The 18,115-nt window shown below is 53.8% G+C and overlaps 1 protein-coding gene across 2 annotated transcripts in view; it reads right to left on the reverse strand.

Annotated features, from left to right (window-relative positions):
• The window catches only part of CFAP65 (cilia and flagella associated protein 65), an 825,303-nt gene that overhangs the window by 704,631 nt on the left and 102,557 nt on the right, over positions 1–18,115 (reverse strand). The gene's annotated exons all lie outside the window — the stretch shown is intronic.

Consider the following 18,115-nt stretch of genomic DNA (forward strand, 5'->3'; position numbering starts at 1 on the left):
GTCCCCCTGCACCCACACCCCCCAGCACTGTGGGGCACCCTCCACCAGGCCCCAACTCATGTCCCCCTGCACGCCCACCCCCCAGCACTGTGGGGCACCCCTCCACCAGGCCCCAACTCATGTCCCCCTGCACGCCCACCCCCCAGCACTGTGGGGCACCCTCCACCAGGCCCCAACTCATGTTCCCCTGCACCCTCACCCCCCAGCACTGTGGGGCACCCTCCACCAGGCCCTCACACATGTCCCCCTGCACCCGCACCCCCAGCACTGTGGGGCACCCTCCACCAGGCCCCAACTCATGTCCCCCTGCAATCCCACCCCCCAGCACTGTGGGGCACCTTCACCAGGCCCCAACTCATGTTCCCCTGCACCCCCACCCCCCAGCACTGTGGGGCACCCTCCACCAGGCCCCCTACTCATGTCCCCCTGCACCCCCAAGCACTGTGGGGCACCCTCCACCAGGCCCCCACACGTCCCCCTGCACCTGCACCCCCCAGCACTGTGGGGCACCCTCCACCAGGCCCCAACTCATGTCCCCCTGCACTCCCACCCCCCAGCACTGTGGGGCACCCTCCACCAGGCCCCCACACATGTCCCCCTGCACCCGCACCTCCCAGCACTGTGGGGCACCCTCCACCAGGCCCCCACACATGTCCCCCTTCACCCCCACCCCCCAGCACTGTGGGGCACCCTCCACCAGGCCCCAACTCATGTCCCCCTGAACCCCCACCCCCCAGCACTGTGGGGCACCCTCCACCAGGCCCCAACTCATGTTCCCCTGCACCCCCACCCCCCAGCACTGTGTGGCACCTGCCAGCAGGCCCCACTCATGTCCAACTCATGTTCCCCTGCACCCGCACCTCCCAGCACTGTGGGGCACCCTCCACCAGGCCCCCACACATGTCCCCCTTCACCCCCACCCCCCAGCACTGTGGGGCACCCTCCACCAGGCCCCAACTCATGTCCCCCTGAACCCCCACCCCCCAGCACTGTGGGGCACCTGCCAGCATGCCCCCACTCATGTCCCCCAGCCAACATGTCATCACAATCTAGATCCCTGGCCCCTATGGTCAGCCTCCAAATGCCAAACACCCACCCGAGTATTGCATCCACCCACTTAGAAATGGCAATAACATGATAGAACCCCAATTGCAAGTTTGGAAATTAACACATGTCCCTCACATTCACCCAATGGGTGTCAGTGAATCTCAAAACCCATATCATGATATGCATGAAACCAATGAGATGATACTACACATTGAAGTTTGAACAAAAAATATGTATTAAAGGAAACATAAATTGAATCAAAAATAAACAAACAGAAATGGGAATTAAAAAAAATAAAAAGCAGCATGTCCGTGAAATAATGCAAAACCAAAAATCATAATCCAACGGAATGGTGTCCAAAGTCACAGTCCACAAAAGTAAATCCAATGGAAAATTATAATTGAAAGCCATTGCTCCATGGGTAAATTGTAAAAAAAAAAAAAGAAAATCCAACAGTCAACTATATACAGATGAACAAGCCAGGGTCCATGATCCCAACAGAAGAAATGAAACCTATCTAATAACACTACCTAATAAAAAAAAACTATATTAAAAAATGTGGCCCATTGTCCAAAAGGTCCAAAAAAAATGCAAGACCAAAGGAAGCCTAACACTAACTACAGAACTATTTACAAGGGCAGCGGGCTAGTCCGACGGCTCACTTTTGGATGTCCCGGGCCAGGGTATCATCGAACTCCTGCTCAATGTCCCGGAGGCGGTCCTCCTCCATGGCCCCGAGGGTCCGCAGGGCCGTCGACGTGTCCACCTCCAACCCCCTGCGGATTGCCTCGAGGCACTCGGCCCGCCTCAGGGCCCTCCGCATGGAATTCTCCGCCCTGACCATCGTGAGCCGTGCCTCTTCCGCCCGCTGCCGCTCTGCATCTATGGCGTGGCCCAACCGCTGCCACACGGAAGACACTTTCTGTCCTGGGTCCTCCTGCCCTCCAGCCGATGCCTGCCCCTCCAATGTCGAAGGCCCCGAGCCATCATGGCTCCCACCACGTTGCTGCTGCTGCTGTGCCTCTGCCCGTGCACTGCCTCCTGCTGCCTGCACATCCTCCGCTGGCTGGGGTGCAGTCGTTGATGTGGCCACCCCTGCTGGACGCCCGACTCCCGACTGTGGCAGGGATGCCTCCTCCACCAGCCTGGCCGCACCGTCAGAGGCAGCTCCACAGGGCACCCAGGTGACTGATGGGTGGGAAGATGGCACGGAGGACGACTGGCGCATAGGGGGTTCAGTTGAGGAGGGGGTCGTAGCAAGCCCCATCAAACGGAGGAATCTGGCCTGGGTGACCTGTCCCAGTAGGCCGACGCGGTCAACGATCCATTTGAGATGACGTGCAGTCTCCTCATGAAAAGACTGCAGGTCACCTCGCATGGCCCGTTGACGCAACGCCACACCAGTCAGGACAGGCTCAACCCGGACCCGGATAGCCACGTCCGCAGGCAGAGGAAGGCCAGTTGTCGTGAGCTCATCCCCTTCCTGAAAACGGGTCCGGACGTAGGCATCCCTGCTGGTGCAAGATGATGCAGGGACAGGATTGCACACAGGCACCTCCGCGGCGGCCTGTGCTGCCTCCGGTCCCTGGTCCTGCACTGCACCACTAGCACCAGTGGAATCCCCACCTCCAGACCCCGTCTCTGTTGCTTGCACGGCCTTCTCCTCCACCAAACCCCCCACCAACCTGGATGACTCCGTGCCATCTTCGCCCGTTGGGCCCTGTGGGGTCCCAGCTGCCCCTTCTGCTGCCGAGGAGTCCAACTCCAACCTCCGCCTCTTGGACCTCCCCCCCGGCAGCTGCGGCCTGGGACGCGGCACCGGACTCCTCACTCCCCGACGAGATCACAACCTGGGAGGGGAGCCGGGCCTTGCGTCTCCGGCTGGCGGTGGGATCCCCGCCGCTGTGCTCCACAGCACCTTCTCCGCCCTCTTCATCAGTTGACGCTGCAGACAGGGAGAAATAAAACACAGGCATCAGGGCACTGTACAATGGACACATACACACATGACAGTTGTACATGAGTGGCATTGGCAAACCTCAGACATGCCATCACAATCCCCAACACACATGTCATTTCAACTTGCACACATGAGCCATACCACAGCCATATCGCAACTGCCAGCACCATCCATACACATACAACAGCATGAGCAGGCAATGGTGAGCCAGACATCACATGCAACACAGGGAGTGCACTACACATGTACACACACCACCACACTTGCATGCATGTGTACACCTCTGTCAAGTGTCGCAGTGTTCAGATGGGCATCCATGTCACATCTGCCAATCAGGCTTCCACATCCCGCTGTCACATGCATCCATGTTGCATCACTGTTGCACCCTTGTCAAATACACACACATGCACATGTACACAGTGCTGATACATGCAGCTGAAAACAACATACATGCGTGACATCACGAACATGTTTACTTACATACACATTCATCCAAACATGTGTGCTCACACAACTGCATTTGGCATGCAAGCCTACACACACAAGCACCATCCATGTCTCACACATGACAGCCCTCGCATGTGTTAGCCTCACGGCCCTGTACACCCCCACCCATACTCGACCCCATACAAACAGATGTGCAACCTGCACACTACTGAAACATCACCACACGCACAGCTTACAATCAGGATGCATGTACACTTACCGCTCAAATCCAGACGGGTCTGCCCCTCAAGGACCTGGACGTGGAGCGCTGGGGATATGCGTTCCAGGACCCTCATCTGATCTTCTGACAAGTGGCCCCGGCGCCCCTTACCATCCGCTGCCTTCAAGAGGCGCCTGGCCTTGTTCAGGGTCCTGGACCTGAAGTCCTCCCAGCGCTTCTTGACATGTTGGAAGTCGCGGATGCCACCCCCTCCGCGTTGATGGCAGTCACGATGTCCGTCCAGATACAAGTCCGTCCTTCCTTGTCGGCGTGGGAACTTCCGAAGAGGGCATCATACTGCCCCAGGACTTGCTCCACCAGGACACCAACTTCCCTGGCACTGAAGCTGGTGCCCCTCTGCCTCTCTGGCCAGGGGTTGTCAGTGGTGCCAGATGTTGCAGTGCCCGACATGACAACCCCAGAGGCAGGAGTGGGTGGGCAACTGGGTCCTGGGGCTGGGCTGTGGAGCGATGGAATCCCAGTCGGGAGTCTTCGGTTCCAGCAGCGGTGGTCACAGCAACAGCACCCCTGGCTGATGTGCAGGCAGCAAATGTCAGGGCAAGTGGGCAGCAGGCAGTCAGGCAGCAGCAGATGGGAGCGTGCTCGGGGCTCTGGGGGGGGCAGTAGTTCGGCTTTCTGGGCAGGAGCGTGGTCTTCCGTGTGCTTACGCGTGGCTAGCTTGATACGGAGTGATTTGGCACGTGAAAATTCTGCACGTCAGCATGTAATTCGAGGAAAGGACCTTAGTGCGTAAGCGCGTCTGCACGCATACGCAATTTCATTGGACAGAAGGCGCTTCATGCGCAAGCGCCCCTGTGACGTGATGCGCGCAGGCGTGCATGGGCGTTTCAGCGCGTGTGAAAAACTGCAAGTCCGCGTGTAATCCGAGGAAAGGGCCCATGCGCGTAAGTGACTTGACGCGGGCGGGCGTTTCCCTCAGCACGGGTTAAAGGTGAGCGGGGCCAGCAGTTCGCTGTACGTGCCTTTCGTGGAGACCGACGTGTGTTGCTGCTTCCTGTTTCGCGCGCCATCACAACTTCACAGCTATCAAGGACGTATCTCTTCTTTTGGCGGGGGTATTGGCTACGCGTGTTTTTCTGCATCGCGCTAGTCAGGCGGTGAGTCGCACACGCTCTTTTTCCCACTGCGGGTGCCCCTGTGTATCGCACCCATTTTCGATGTCATAGTAGCCTGCGTGTCCCACGCGTATGCGTTATTCGTGTTACTGGGTGCCACCGCGTACTGCGGGAGGTTGAATCCACGCACGTAGGCTGCAGGGTTGCGTGCACGGTTGTACTGCAGTTTTGGGGTGCCTGAGCGTTGCGTGACCCGTCACTACATCACCAGGGTCACATACAGCCTTGCAGGTGTAGGGGGGCTGTTAACATCTTGCTTCCCACCCCCTTCACCCCAATTGCCCAGGTCAATTGTGGTGTACACCTCCCATTGGCACTACTCCATCTGTGCCGGCACTACTACATCTGTGCCATGGTTGGGAGGCCACCAAAGGTGAGGGGCGCCTCAGCTGGGCGTACTCCTCGTGGCGGGCGTGGTCGGGGACGTGGCCATGGTGACCAGGGAGTAGGGGGACTCCAGGGTGTCCAGGGCGGCCACAGAGGGGGAAGAGGCAGGGGTGCGCCACTTGAGCAGAATGTTGTGCCATGTGTCGGTGCAGTCATGCCACCACCCCCTGTGGTTCCGGGGTTGTAAGCTTCTGCATCGGGCACTGGCGCCCATGTGACCCGGCAGTCCGTTCCATCGACTGCCACGGGCCCAAGGGTAGTGGTAGCTGCAGGTGCAGCTGTGGACACCGCCACCCAGGCTCTGGGCCTGCCAGCGCAGGCTGCGTTGGCACTTGAGGAGCCCTTGGTAGATCTCCAACAGGCCAGGAGGGAAACCATAGGGGCAGGCCGGGCTGCTCAGACCAAGACACGTGTCCCTGGGGCAGTTATGTCATCTGCTGCCCCGAACAGCCGGGTGTTGGCAAGTGCAGGGGCAGATGCACCCAACAACACCCTGGTTGTGAGTCTGCCAACCAGGACCGTTGCGGTCAATGACCCTGCCACAGCTGATGTTGCTGCGCAGGGTCCATTAGAGGGCACCCAGCTGCCACTGACACAAGTCAGGCCTTTGGTCGTCCCTCCACCTGCCACTCCCTTGGCTCAATCCACCGAACCCACTGGCTATACTGGTCAGGGCGGCATTAGCCAGCCAGGGTCTGCGCCACAGTCCAAGAGGAGGAAGGTTGCACCTGCAGCACAGGCTGGGACCCCACACACAGCCACGACCTCCTGCACGTCGAGGAAGAAGCCTTTCGGCAAGCAGGAACTGGACTTCCTCATGGGCTATGTGCGGGGCCACAGCCGTGACATGCTAGTGGGTGCCAATAGTCAGACTACGGCTGCCCAACGTGACACCCACTGGAAGCATGTTGCGGAACATGTCAGTTAATTCGGCCATGAGGTGCGCACGGCGCAAGAGTGCAAAAAGTGTTGGAATGACATCAAACGCAGCACTAAAGCTAAGCGTGCCTCTAATTACAACTTGACTCTGGTGACTGGCGGTGGGCCTGCACCAGAGGAGGAAGAGCTCACTCCGCATGAGGCACTCGTTGCGGAGTTCATACCACCTGAATTGGTCGAAGGAGTGGGAGAGATGCTGGACTTTGATGCTCAGTCCAGTGAGTGTTGATGCGTGTTTGTTGAGGACGTGTGTGTTTCACTTGTGGGATGTGTTGTGCATGATTGCCACTACATGTGACGTGTACATGGTTCTGATGTGTAAGTAATGCAAAGCTTCCGTGATGCATGTCTCCTCTGTCTGCATGCGGGGACTCCATGTAGGCATGCTCCCTTGCCCCTCCTCCGCCACTCTGCACCCCAGTTCCACCTTTGCACTGGTCTGCTTCAATCTTGCCAATGTGTACTTTCTTGTTCATGCGTCCTGTGTAGATGCTAACTTCCAGCGTAGAATCTGCCAGAAATATGCTGTGTGGTACAGCCTTAGTACTTGATGCAGGGTATCTCACTTGTACTGTGCATAGGTCAGATGTCCCGCAGGGACATGAGTGCCCATTCATGCTCCATGTGCATTGCACGCATGCCCCTATGTGTCCTTGACTGGATGATCACTGTAATACAAGTCCTTGGTTACATACATTGCATGGCATCTCATCAGCCTGCCCATGTCAACTGTGGCTCAGTACTGCGTTGCACACATGTGTAGGGTCTGACAATCTGTGTGGCTCACAGGCCTTAGCCTGTTCAATGGCCAATGACTCTGTCCAACTGTTGTTGTGTCTTCTTCACACATGGGCGGCCTCCAGAGTTTTCATCATGTGTCCTGCTTACTGTCCCATCATCATTTGCAGTGTTGTCACTTGAATCACATTAAGCTGTTGATGCCAGTCAACACTGCCTGTCAATACACAGGTGTATGGTCAGCCTTTTGATACCATGCTAGGCATCCCTGCTTTGGTACTGGGGTAGAGGGGTGCTTGGCTTCTAGATATGGTACACATTGAATGCACAATGCACGTGATGCCTGAATTTGACCTTGCACTGCCTTCACATTTCCTGGCACACACCATGGAGTCCTTGTACATGTAGGTAGTGAGTGGTGTACACATTTTCTGCACTGCATAGACCCACTTCCATGGAAACTGCCACCTTTCAACAGGTCTGATCACAGAAGCAATTCAAAGTTGACCCAGCATGCATGCCAGGTTATATGTTGTGTGTCACATGTCTGCCTGATGCGTTTGCTGTCGGTGTGTGTGTGTGTGTTGTGTGCTTCTGACATGTGTAGTGACCTTTTTTCTCTCTATTTTTCAGGTGATGATGCAATGGAGGTGGAGGATGGTGTTGTCATGCCAGACACAGGGTTGTTACCACTACATCAACCCGGCACAAGTGGGGGTCGTGGGGTGGTAGGCCACGAAAACCCCCTAGTGCTACAGTCCATCTTGTCTCTGGCTGCCTATGAGTCCAGCCTTGATGACGACTCTGACGTCCATGTTGAATTGGATGAGCATCAAGTCCATGTGTCAGGGGTGAGTGATTCTGATGTGGACACTCCTCTGTCTGCGACACCTGCACTGAGGGATCAGACAGTCTTGGTTCCTCCGCCTGTTTTGGATCGGGACGCAGGGTCACCCTCCACACCAGTCACTGATGTGCCTGGGACATCATGTCGACGGGGGCATGTAGTCGTGCAGCCGCGTGCGGTGCAAACACAGCGAGGAACCCCGGTCCTCGGGTCCCGCAGGGGTCAAGCCCGGCAACACGGTCGCCGCGCGCAACCGCAGTATAATGAGTGGGAGCAAGACATGACTGCCAATTCAGAACGGCAGGGGGCAGCAATGGAGAACATCACTGAGAGCATGGAGCGTGTGGCCCGATCTGTGCTCCCCCCTGCTAGGCAGGTGCTTCTCCAGCAGCAGGCGGCACGGTCCACGGCCCGCTCGCTCAGGCTGGGCATGGCGGCCTCAGACAGGGCACACCAGGCTGAAATGTCTTCTCTGCGTCAAGCAATTGCTGCTCACGCAGAGGCGCACATGGATGCCCAGAGGGAGGAGTATGCTTCCCTCAAATCCACTCTGGGTGTCCTTATGATGTCCCAGAGGCAGCGGGCAGAGGAGAGGTTTGCACAGCTTGAGCGTACCATCTCGGCTGAGCTACAGGCTTGCCGGGAGGTGCAGCGGTTGTCCAGCCAGGCCTTGCAGGAGGAACTCCGTGTTACACGTGCTACCTTGCAAGAGGAAGCACATGTATCACGTGAGGTTCTGCATGCAGACCTACGTCACATCGCCACACAGAACCAGGCTCACCCTTCCGGGAAACTTGCTGCCGACGAGGGGCAAGCTGCAGCTAGGCGTAGCCAGGCTACTGTGCCACGTCCTCCTTTCCAGGATGAGCCAGACTCGGACGGCCATCTATCTCCCACATAGGTCGGGCTGTGCAGGCGTTGAGCCCATGGAGGTTTTTTTTTGGCTTAGCATCATCGCATGTGGGTGTTGAGCAGCACCCTGTACCTCCCCCCTCCTGGGTGCCTCACCTCCCCTCCCCCCTGGGTCATATGTGGCCATTTTTGATTTTTCTTTTAGTTTAGTTAGTTAAGTTTCTGTTTGATAGTTAGTTTAATTAGGTAATGTAGGTTTTCCATAGTTAGTGTAATTAGTTAATATAGTTTAAAATTGCTTGTCTATTGTGCTTTCATGTGACGGTGCGGTGCTATGTGGCTTTTGAAGGCATCCACTGTCTGTTCCAGCTGGGCCCTTCAGGCTTGTCTTGTGTATTTGTTTGCTGCTTGGGGTCCTTGACTCACATTTGCCACTCCTGCCTCCCTTATCCATGGGCTCGCAAGGATGGTTCGGTGTGACAACCTATTACACAAGGGCTTTGGACTGTCATATCTGTGGCATGTCTGGTGCTGTGTGACTTGTGTTGACATCCCTAGTGGGGATGATTTCGGTGTTATTGTCCACTGTTCAGCTTTTGCTAGATGGGGTGTTTCATGATTAATGTGTACATTCATTGCTATGCATTGTGTAGTATGTTTCTTAGCTTTACTGTACACGTGCTTGTTGCAATTCATGCCGTAGATAGTGTGTTCCACACTTTGGATGTGAAAGACGGACTGATGGTGTGATTTCTGATGTAACTCTCTGACATGGTCAAGTAATGAGATGCCTGAAGAGACACACACAGATGACTTTAAAGCATTAATCATGTGTTTCATGCCCTTTCTGCAGGGGGATGAGCCTCCAGAGCACCTTTGCCAGCAGACATGGCCCATTGGACGTCTGAATTCTGGACGCGTTTGTTGGTGCACACATGCACATGTGTGCACAAGCAGAGGCACAGGGATTGCAGACCTACATCCTAGAACTGCTGACGTGTTGCAAGGAACTCCAGGCAAGGTGAGCAGCACAGGGGGGCCACAACACAGCAAGGCTTGCACCAGGCGAGTTGCACATGCAGGCTTAGTCACAGCACTGAGGGTGATCTTGGACGAATATTGGTGTTGAAGCACACAATGCAGCTCAGATGTGTTGGTGCACTGATGGCTGTTGATTGTAAGGTTGTCTGGGGCACCTGCAGGGGCAGTGGCACATACCCTCTGGTACACCAAGGTCCATTGAGGCACTTGTATCAACCATGTAGCCTTCCGAGACATGGAAAGGGGCAGCTCACAGGGACATACAGCAAGGGACATACTCGGGTGCAGTGCATTTCATTTCCATGTACATTTTGATACATGCGCTGCCAACTTTGTTTCAGTCATGGTGGAACACAACTTGTTCTGAAGTCATGCCTTGCTATATGGGTCTGTCTGCTTACCCAGGGAACATTGCATGTTGGGTGCATTGTGACACATTGGTGTTCCATTTGCCACGCAACCACCGGCGGCTGACTTACTGCACTGACTGTGTATGACCCATCACAGGGGTAATGTTATATATGGGTACGAAGAATCTACACCAGATTGTCTGTTTGTAGAGTAGTTTGTTGCTATGGGGCATGTTTGGTGGTGTGTTTGTGTGTAATGGGCAACAGGTTATTGGCTGTGGCTCTCTTTGCAGCATTGCAGTGCTCCTGTAACCGGACCTGAGAGTGCGCAGGCAGGAGGCAGGCACTCAAAACCAGAGCTAAGTGTCTTGTTGTTTTTCTTTCAAACTGCTCTGCATAGGCTTGCTGGGGGGTGCACTAATGCATGGATGAATGTGTAATTCAATTTGGTATGTTTTTTTTCCCCTAATCACCCGGAATCCTATCCAATTTTAAACCCTGTACCCTCTACCCGGTGTTCCTGCTTCCCGTACCTATCCAAGCAACGTTCCATAACCCTCTTTCCCCGCTGGGGTTGTGGATGCCTGTGTAAGCCCCAAACTTGCAGGCGCCTAAACCCTAGAGGGGGTGGTTGGTTCGTGCCACTCCTAAGCCTGGACTACAGAAGGCCATGACAATGATGTCCAAGTTTGTTTGGATTGTGTATGTGTTCATGCAGGTAGTACATTTTCGTGCATTCCCTACTTTCATGTGTCATTCCTCCTCCCCTTCTCCTGCCACTCATTTCAGTTATCCAGTGTGCCAACACCTGTCCCGACTGCATATCCCTGACCCTCCTTCCCCACCAGGGTCTCAGAGGCCTGTGTGAGTTTGAACTTGCAGGCACCCGGGACACGGTGGGGGTGGTTGTTTCAGACACTCCCGCGCCTGTACACGGGACCTGTGACAGTACACATCCGTTCATGGTGCATCATTCTATGTTATGTACCACACATGGTTCGCATCCTGTTGTGACATTGTTTTACTGTGCTACCTTGGTTGTTACATCATTGTGGTAGTACTTGGCCTTTGTGAGGTACTGCTACGTCAAGTCATCTACTGGAGGGTGTTCTGGTTCGTTTTTCTGGCTTGGATTTTGTGATTTTGCAAATGAGGGTGGACTCTGAGGGTGCAGGCACCTTTTTACACACAAGGTGGGAGATGGTGACGAAGGGGAAAGGTGATCCTGTGGCCAGGTGGAATTGAAGGTTGAAGGCTCCATGACCCAGGTGCAGTTGTTCAGTGGGTCATGGTCATTTGTGAGGGGGGGGGGTTGTTGATAGTTGCCTTGCCCTGCAGTGTGATGGGAACCCTGACATTGTAATGGTGGTATCCTATGTACATGTTGTGATCTGCTGATCAATGCCTGTTCATGTGTTGTGTTTACCTTTCAGGTGTGAGGGAATAGTTGTGGTTTGACATGCTGGGGTGTACACATGGTGAATGTTCACATGTGATGTGTAGAGGACACTGATGGTCACTTGATTGCACATGCATATGTTGAGTGCATGTCCTTACTGACCCACACACTTGCACTCTGATGCACTACATCTACAACCACCCTTGCATATCCACGTGTACACTGTTTGCCTTCTGGTGCCCACTGTGTCCCTGCAGCATATGTTCTGTGACCAATTATGGATCCTGTACATGCCTAATTTGCTTTTTGATGTGGTCTGTCGCTTAGATGTGATGCTCAGGGTGTGCATCACACACAATGGCTGTTCACTGTGCTGTGCGCTGAGCAGTGTGTTGCAGGAGTTGGACACAGAACACAGAAGCTACAGTGTTGATTTTGCAATGCACAATGTGCATGTAGACAGGCATTCATTGTTATGTTACGTCTACAACTCTTGTAATGCATTTGGGAATTACTTATTTTGGGTGGGAGGTTGTTGGTCAGTCATTTCATCTGATTCCATGTCAGGCATCATTGTCTGATGCCACTGTACATTTTGGACATGGCAATGTGTACCTTATTGTTACTGTGTTGGTGTATGGGTATTGCTTGCCATGTCATGTTGTGGTTTGGGAGGGTTTGAGTGACATAACAGTGATGGCCATGGCCTGTTTTGCAGGTGTGTGATTCACACCTTGCATGTCATGGTCATCCGCTTCTCAAAGCAACTAGCTGGGGGTAGATCTCTCCATTATATTAAAAAATATAAAACCATTTACAAAACCATTATATTAAAAAAAGACATATAATTTATTTATTATTGTAGATCTCTCTCCGCGGCAGGGGCCTCCCTCTGGAACAGCCTTCCTGCCTCACTGGAACTTGAGGAGAACCGTCTCCGGTTCCGGAAGCACCTCAAGACCTTCCTCTTTGCTTCTGCTTTCTCTCTGCCTCTCCCTTGCAAAATTCTTCACTGGAACTGCACTGGATCTGCAACTGGGCCACTCTCACCGATCTCGTTCCCTGGCCCAGCCACTCTCCACTTGCACTGCCTCCCTGGCAACCCCTGCACTGCGGGACTGTCTCTCTATCCCTACAGCCCCCCTTCCCAGCACTTGTCTGCACTTACCTTTGCAGTTGCCACCAGCTGGCCTATTTATTTGTTTTTCAGTCTACTTACCCTGTACTGCACTCCCCCCAACCTCCCCTTCCCCTTGCACTTTTTCCCTTCCCCCTACCCCTGCACTTGCACAATCTGAATGACACCTGGCCTAGTAGTATCGTTGTCTGTCTTCCCTTGTTCCCCCCTCCCTGCCTCATCGCACCTTGACATACTTGTGTATAGGCCATATCATGTCATGTCATATGTGTGCCTTTTGGTCAGACAGGATAGCTTGTGTTTAAGTAGCTAGGGATGCAGACAATGTGGCACTTCCATGGCAACTATCTCAGGGTGGTAGGGTTGTGACAGTTGACTGTCTCTTTGTCATCATCGATTGTCAACTGGTATGTGCCAGGCCTATGTGCACTCCGCAGGGGTGGGAGTTTAGGTGAAAAATGTGGCCTCAAGCTGGGTCCGGGCTTCCTCGCCACGTGCCCTGTCCCCTCCCATGGGCAGCGCCTGTGGTTGGGGATGTGGGGGCACCACCATGTCCACCGGTACGCCCTGCCGTGTTGCAACATTGTGCAGGACACATGCTGCCACAATGATCCTGCACACTACTGGGGGTGCATAGAGTAGCTGCCCGCCAGAGCGGTCAAGGGAGCGGAAACGTGACTTGAGCACTTCGAATGTGCGCTCCACTATGGCCCTGGTTGCAATATGGGCGGCGTTGTATCTTACCTGGGGTGGTGTGGTGGGGTTCCGGATTGGCGTCATCATGTGGTTGCTCAGAGGGTAGGCACTGTCCCCTGGGGAGGTGTAAATGGTTGTGATTATTGGGGTTTGTGTATTTGTGTGTGTGTGTGTGTGTGTGTGTGTGTGTGTGTGTGTGTGTGTGTGTGTGACATGCATGCATGTGCAAGGGCATTTGTACTCACCTAGGAGCCAGGTGTCGCCATGCTGGCCAGCTTCCAGGGCCCGGCTCAGGGCGGACATTCTGTATATGAAACTGTCATGGGTGGAGCCAGGGTAGTTTGCATAGACAGAGGTGATGATTCCCTTTGCATCGCATACCACCTGTACATTGATGGAATGCCAGTGCTTGCGGTTTCGGTAGATGTGCTCAGTGGCCCTAGGTGGACGTAGGGCCACATGGGTGCAATCTATAGCACCGAGCACTTTGGAGAAGTGTGCCACCCTGAAAAAATCCAGGACAACGGCCTGCCTTTCTGCGGGTGTTCTGGGCATGTATATGTGCCTGCGGACTGAGGGACGCGCTGTCATGATTGCCAGTACCTGGTGTAGGCAGCGTGACTGCGTGGCCTGTGAGACCCCCCCCCCACTATGGCAGTAGTCCGCTGAAATGACCCAGTGGCCAAAAAATGCAGGACATTGAGCTCCTTCTCCAAGGGGCTCAATGCTTGGGAGCAAAGGGTGGGGGATGTAAGGTCATCTTCCCACTCCCTGACCAGGTCTAGGATGATATGGGGTGGAAACCTATACCTGCCGTAGACCTGGTCGTCAGGCATCCCAAAAAGGCTTGTCCGTGGTGCGAAAATGCGTGCCCTGGCTATTCTCCTCCTCCTGCGGTGTCCCACGATCAGTGGTGCGACAAATGGGGCATTCATCGTAGCTGTATATACGTGTTTGTTGTTTGTGCGCACTTTTATACACTGCGCGGGGACGCTTCCGCCTGCCTTCGTGTGGCGGACGCGTTGACGCCTGTGTGCGTCTTTTGCCGTGCGCGGGTTTCCCGTATTCGAATCCATTAATACGGGTGGTTGGCGTGCGTGTGGGCGTTCCGTGTAGTTCCCTGCAGTACTTCCTCAGTTACGCCTTCTTTTTCACGCGTTCTTCCCCATTCCGCGTGTTACGCCCACTGTTCCGCCCACTTTGGTTGTGTGCGCTGCGCTATGTGCGCTTTAGCTGTGCGCGTAGCGCACGCCGTGTGTGCCCGCGTGCGCCATGGCAGGATTGGGCGCACGGACAGCGGGAAACACGCGTAGCGTCTTCCTTGAATCGCACGCTGCGTTTCTCACGCTTGCACCACCTTGCGCCTGCTTGCGCTGGGATTTTCAGTGCACGTTTGCTCCATGAATCGATCCCTTAATCTTAACCTTCACAGGAGGGTTTTGTCTAACGTTTTATCACAAGTATATAATTTAGGATTAGTGTTTTAGTAGGTTTATGCCTTAATAAAGACATCCAGAAACATGAAACAATCCGAAGCCAACATGGTGGAAGTGGAGCCGATAGGTTGTTCCTCTAAATAAAGGAATGATATGCAGCATTCTAAACTGCCTTTCATGAACATTGTCAAGCAGGAATGTACTGGTTTTATGAAGCTCACAAGGTTTTAGGCCTGTACATTGATTCAGATTGAAGATAAGGCTCAGAACAGAGAGAAGTTTGATTGGTTGTTTCACTCCTTGGGACATTGGAACATGTACGGTGGGGCCAAGCGCTGCTGGAGTGGTTTGCTTGCATTTTTGATCAAGAACACAAATGTATGTTTAAGACTAACCTCGGAATCTTAACGCTATTATTATTGTGAAGTATACAGTGTTATCTTTACCATTCGGTGATGTTTTATTGTAGGGCTCCATCTGAAACTGCCAGCTCGCTGGTTTCCAATACTGAGCATGCGCAGTATAGAGACTTACTGAAGGGCTGTCACGACCACACACCCTGGACCACATACACAAATAACCCGGACGGTGGGTGCCATGGGACCATGCAGAGGAATGACTCATTGTTTCCCCTTCGGAACACACAGACACAGGGGGCCTGGCTGGACTTTGTCTTGGCGCCTCTGGCACCAGACTCGTGGGAAATTACTATTTGCGAGGTGCTGAGTGTGGCCTTCTTGGCCCAGCTTCACGTGCCAGTGACTAGGTGTGGCTGAGCGTGGCAAACAGAACGGGCTAATGGCCGTGGCCAAGAGAGCTCAGCTATATAAGCCGCTCAATCCTCGGAGCCAGTGCTTCGCGTTAACTTGCATTCAAAAGCAACGTGAAGCTTACCGACGCATGAACCTGCAGAGATATACTCACCCAGGAATCCAACGCTCTGCTCTGCCATCTTTCCATGGCAGTCTTCTTCAACGAGTCCGGTCGCTGCAAAAGAAGAGGACAAGACAAGGTTAGCGCATCGCAACAACTGGGAGTCACGCTGCATTTAAAAGCATGCGTGCAACACTACAATACATCTCATCTGTTACCTGCAACCGCTGATCCAGTTCTTCATTGCTCTGGTTACAGCATCTGTGCTCAGCAGTTCCAGGGCCCCGTTTCCATCACCTACAAGGGGGAAAGAGCACAAACAGGATTACAGAAGGTACGGACAATAACACACAGAACGGACACTTGAGGAACAAAGCAAATGAAAGGTAACGGAAGACGAACAATACAAAGACAAGCAAAGAAAGGCTGAAAACCAACACGCAAAGGAAGACAGACAAGAACAAGAACACTACTTACCAAACGAACTGCGTAGTCACAGCTGGACTGGACTGCCGCCCGCAAAGGATCAGTGAAGGAACTCGGTCCTTGGCAATTACGCACCCCTGCCTGAAGTAGCAGGACGGAGTGCCCAAAGAATTTACTAAAAGGTGAGCCAACTGGGACAGTGCATCTATTGGGAGTATAATCCTGGGGAGGGACAGAAGGGGGCAAGGTCGCAGCTAGCATCACACAACGCTTCCCCTTGTATTCACACAGGTCCTTGACCCTGGGAAACTCTTACCGCAGTCACTGGTGTCCACGGCAAGCACATTCCCAAGACGCATTTCACCCCTGGGAGGGCTACAACCATGCCCCAACGCCCCCGCAGAGACAAGGCAAGCGTAACAGAACGCAAAGCCTCCTACAAATCTCTGCCTGGGCGTAATGGAAACGTCAGAAACTGACCAATTGGCCCAATTGCTTGGGGATTTACAGGCTGAAGTACATACCTAAAGACAAGAAATTAATTCCCCGAAGAGAGAATTAATCGTAAACCGGGAGCGTACAGACTATCTAACAAGGCAGTTGCTCCAGACACAGGCTGGCCAGGCCTCACTACCCGGGTCTGCACCTTCCAGTAAAGCCTCACAATCCACGCAAGTACAAGTTGTCCTTCCTGGGGCGGTTCCTCTGGCCCCTCCCGAGTGCTTTTCAGGCGATCCCAGTAAATACGTCGTCTTCATGAACCAATGTCACCGGGAGCATTCCCCAACGAACAGTCAAGAGTAGCGTTTGTGCTTTCATACCTGGGGGATAGGGCAGCGGATTGGGCAATACATTTGGTGAACCAAGATGACCCCTTGCTTCGTGACTTCGGGGGTTTCCAACATGAACCGGAGAAGCTGTTCGCTCGACACACTCAGGGACAAGCCCTGGACAACAAGCCGTTGTCACTTCGGCAGTGCAACCAGGACATGTTAACATATATCGCCTCCTTCAATCACCTCATAGCCGAGACCAACTGGCCGGAGGGGAAGAGAACTACGCTATTCTATCAGGGTTTGCGAGGAGAACTACAGTATGTATTAGCCCAAGCAGTGAATCCTCCCGAAGGATGTGCAGAATACATCGACCTAACAGTGCAACGAGACCATAGGTTGCCGGACCGCAAAACTGATCGAGCTAAGTCAGAGTGGCGATCGGTCTACGTGCGGCCCTGTGAGGCACCAACCAGACAGGACCAGTCTGAACCCGTGCAGATTGGGGGCTTGCAGAGTCCACTCCTAAGGCAGAAAGAGAGAAAAGGAGGCAGCAGCAGCTTTGTTTATACTGCGGTAAGGCTGGCCCCTTCCTCCGAGAATGTCCGGTGAAACCACCTAGAAGAACGGTCGGAGCAACGGACAAAGTTGAAGATAAACCTGATTCAGAAAACTCCAGCGCCCGGCAGGCGTAGGGGGGTCCACTTGTCGAGCAGTGAGAAGGAACCTTTACAGACCTCACACTTAGTAATTCCGTGCTCTTGGTCAACCACAAACAACCGTCAAAGTTACATGCCTTGGAGGCGTACATAGACAGTGGAGCTGTGGGTAATTACATCGACCAAGACCTGGTGAATTGGATAGGCCTTCCTCTTCGACAGAAGCAGACTTTGGAAAACGTCACAGCAGTTGATGGATCTCAGCTGTCTTCAGGCCCCGAGGCGCACTACACCGAGAAAGTCACCTTTCTGTGTCAGGACGGCCACCGGCAGGACCTCACCTTCGATCTCATCAGCGCCCCCCCGTTCCAGCTGATCCTGGGGATGCCCTGGCTGGAGACCCATAATCCCAAGATCGATTGGCGCACACGGGTTCTGACCTTCTCCCAAGACTGTGCTGACACATGTTATGATAAAGAAACCCCCTCAAAAGGCCCAAGACCTAAAGTGGGGATCATGCTGGGTGTAACCGGAACTCTACCACCCGAATACATGGACTACTTGGATGTGTTCCAGAAGGAGCAGGCAAACACTCTACCTCCACACAGGCCTTACGACTGCCAGATAGATCTCGTACCTGGAGCTCAGGTTCCCTGCAGCCGGATATATGCCCTGAATGAACAGGAGAATCAGCACTTAAAGATGTACCTAG

Source organism: Ambystoma mexicanum, chromosome 9 (assembly GCF_040938575.1).
Source record: "Ambystoma mexicanum isolate Mex_15411 chromosome 9, UKY_AmexF1_1, whole genome shotgun sequence".
NCBI classification, from domain to species: domain Eukaryota; kingdom Metazoa; phylum Chordata; class Amphibia; order Caudata; family Ambystomatidae; genus Ambystoma; species Ambystoma mexicanum.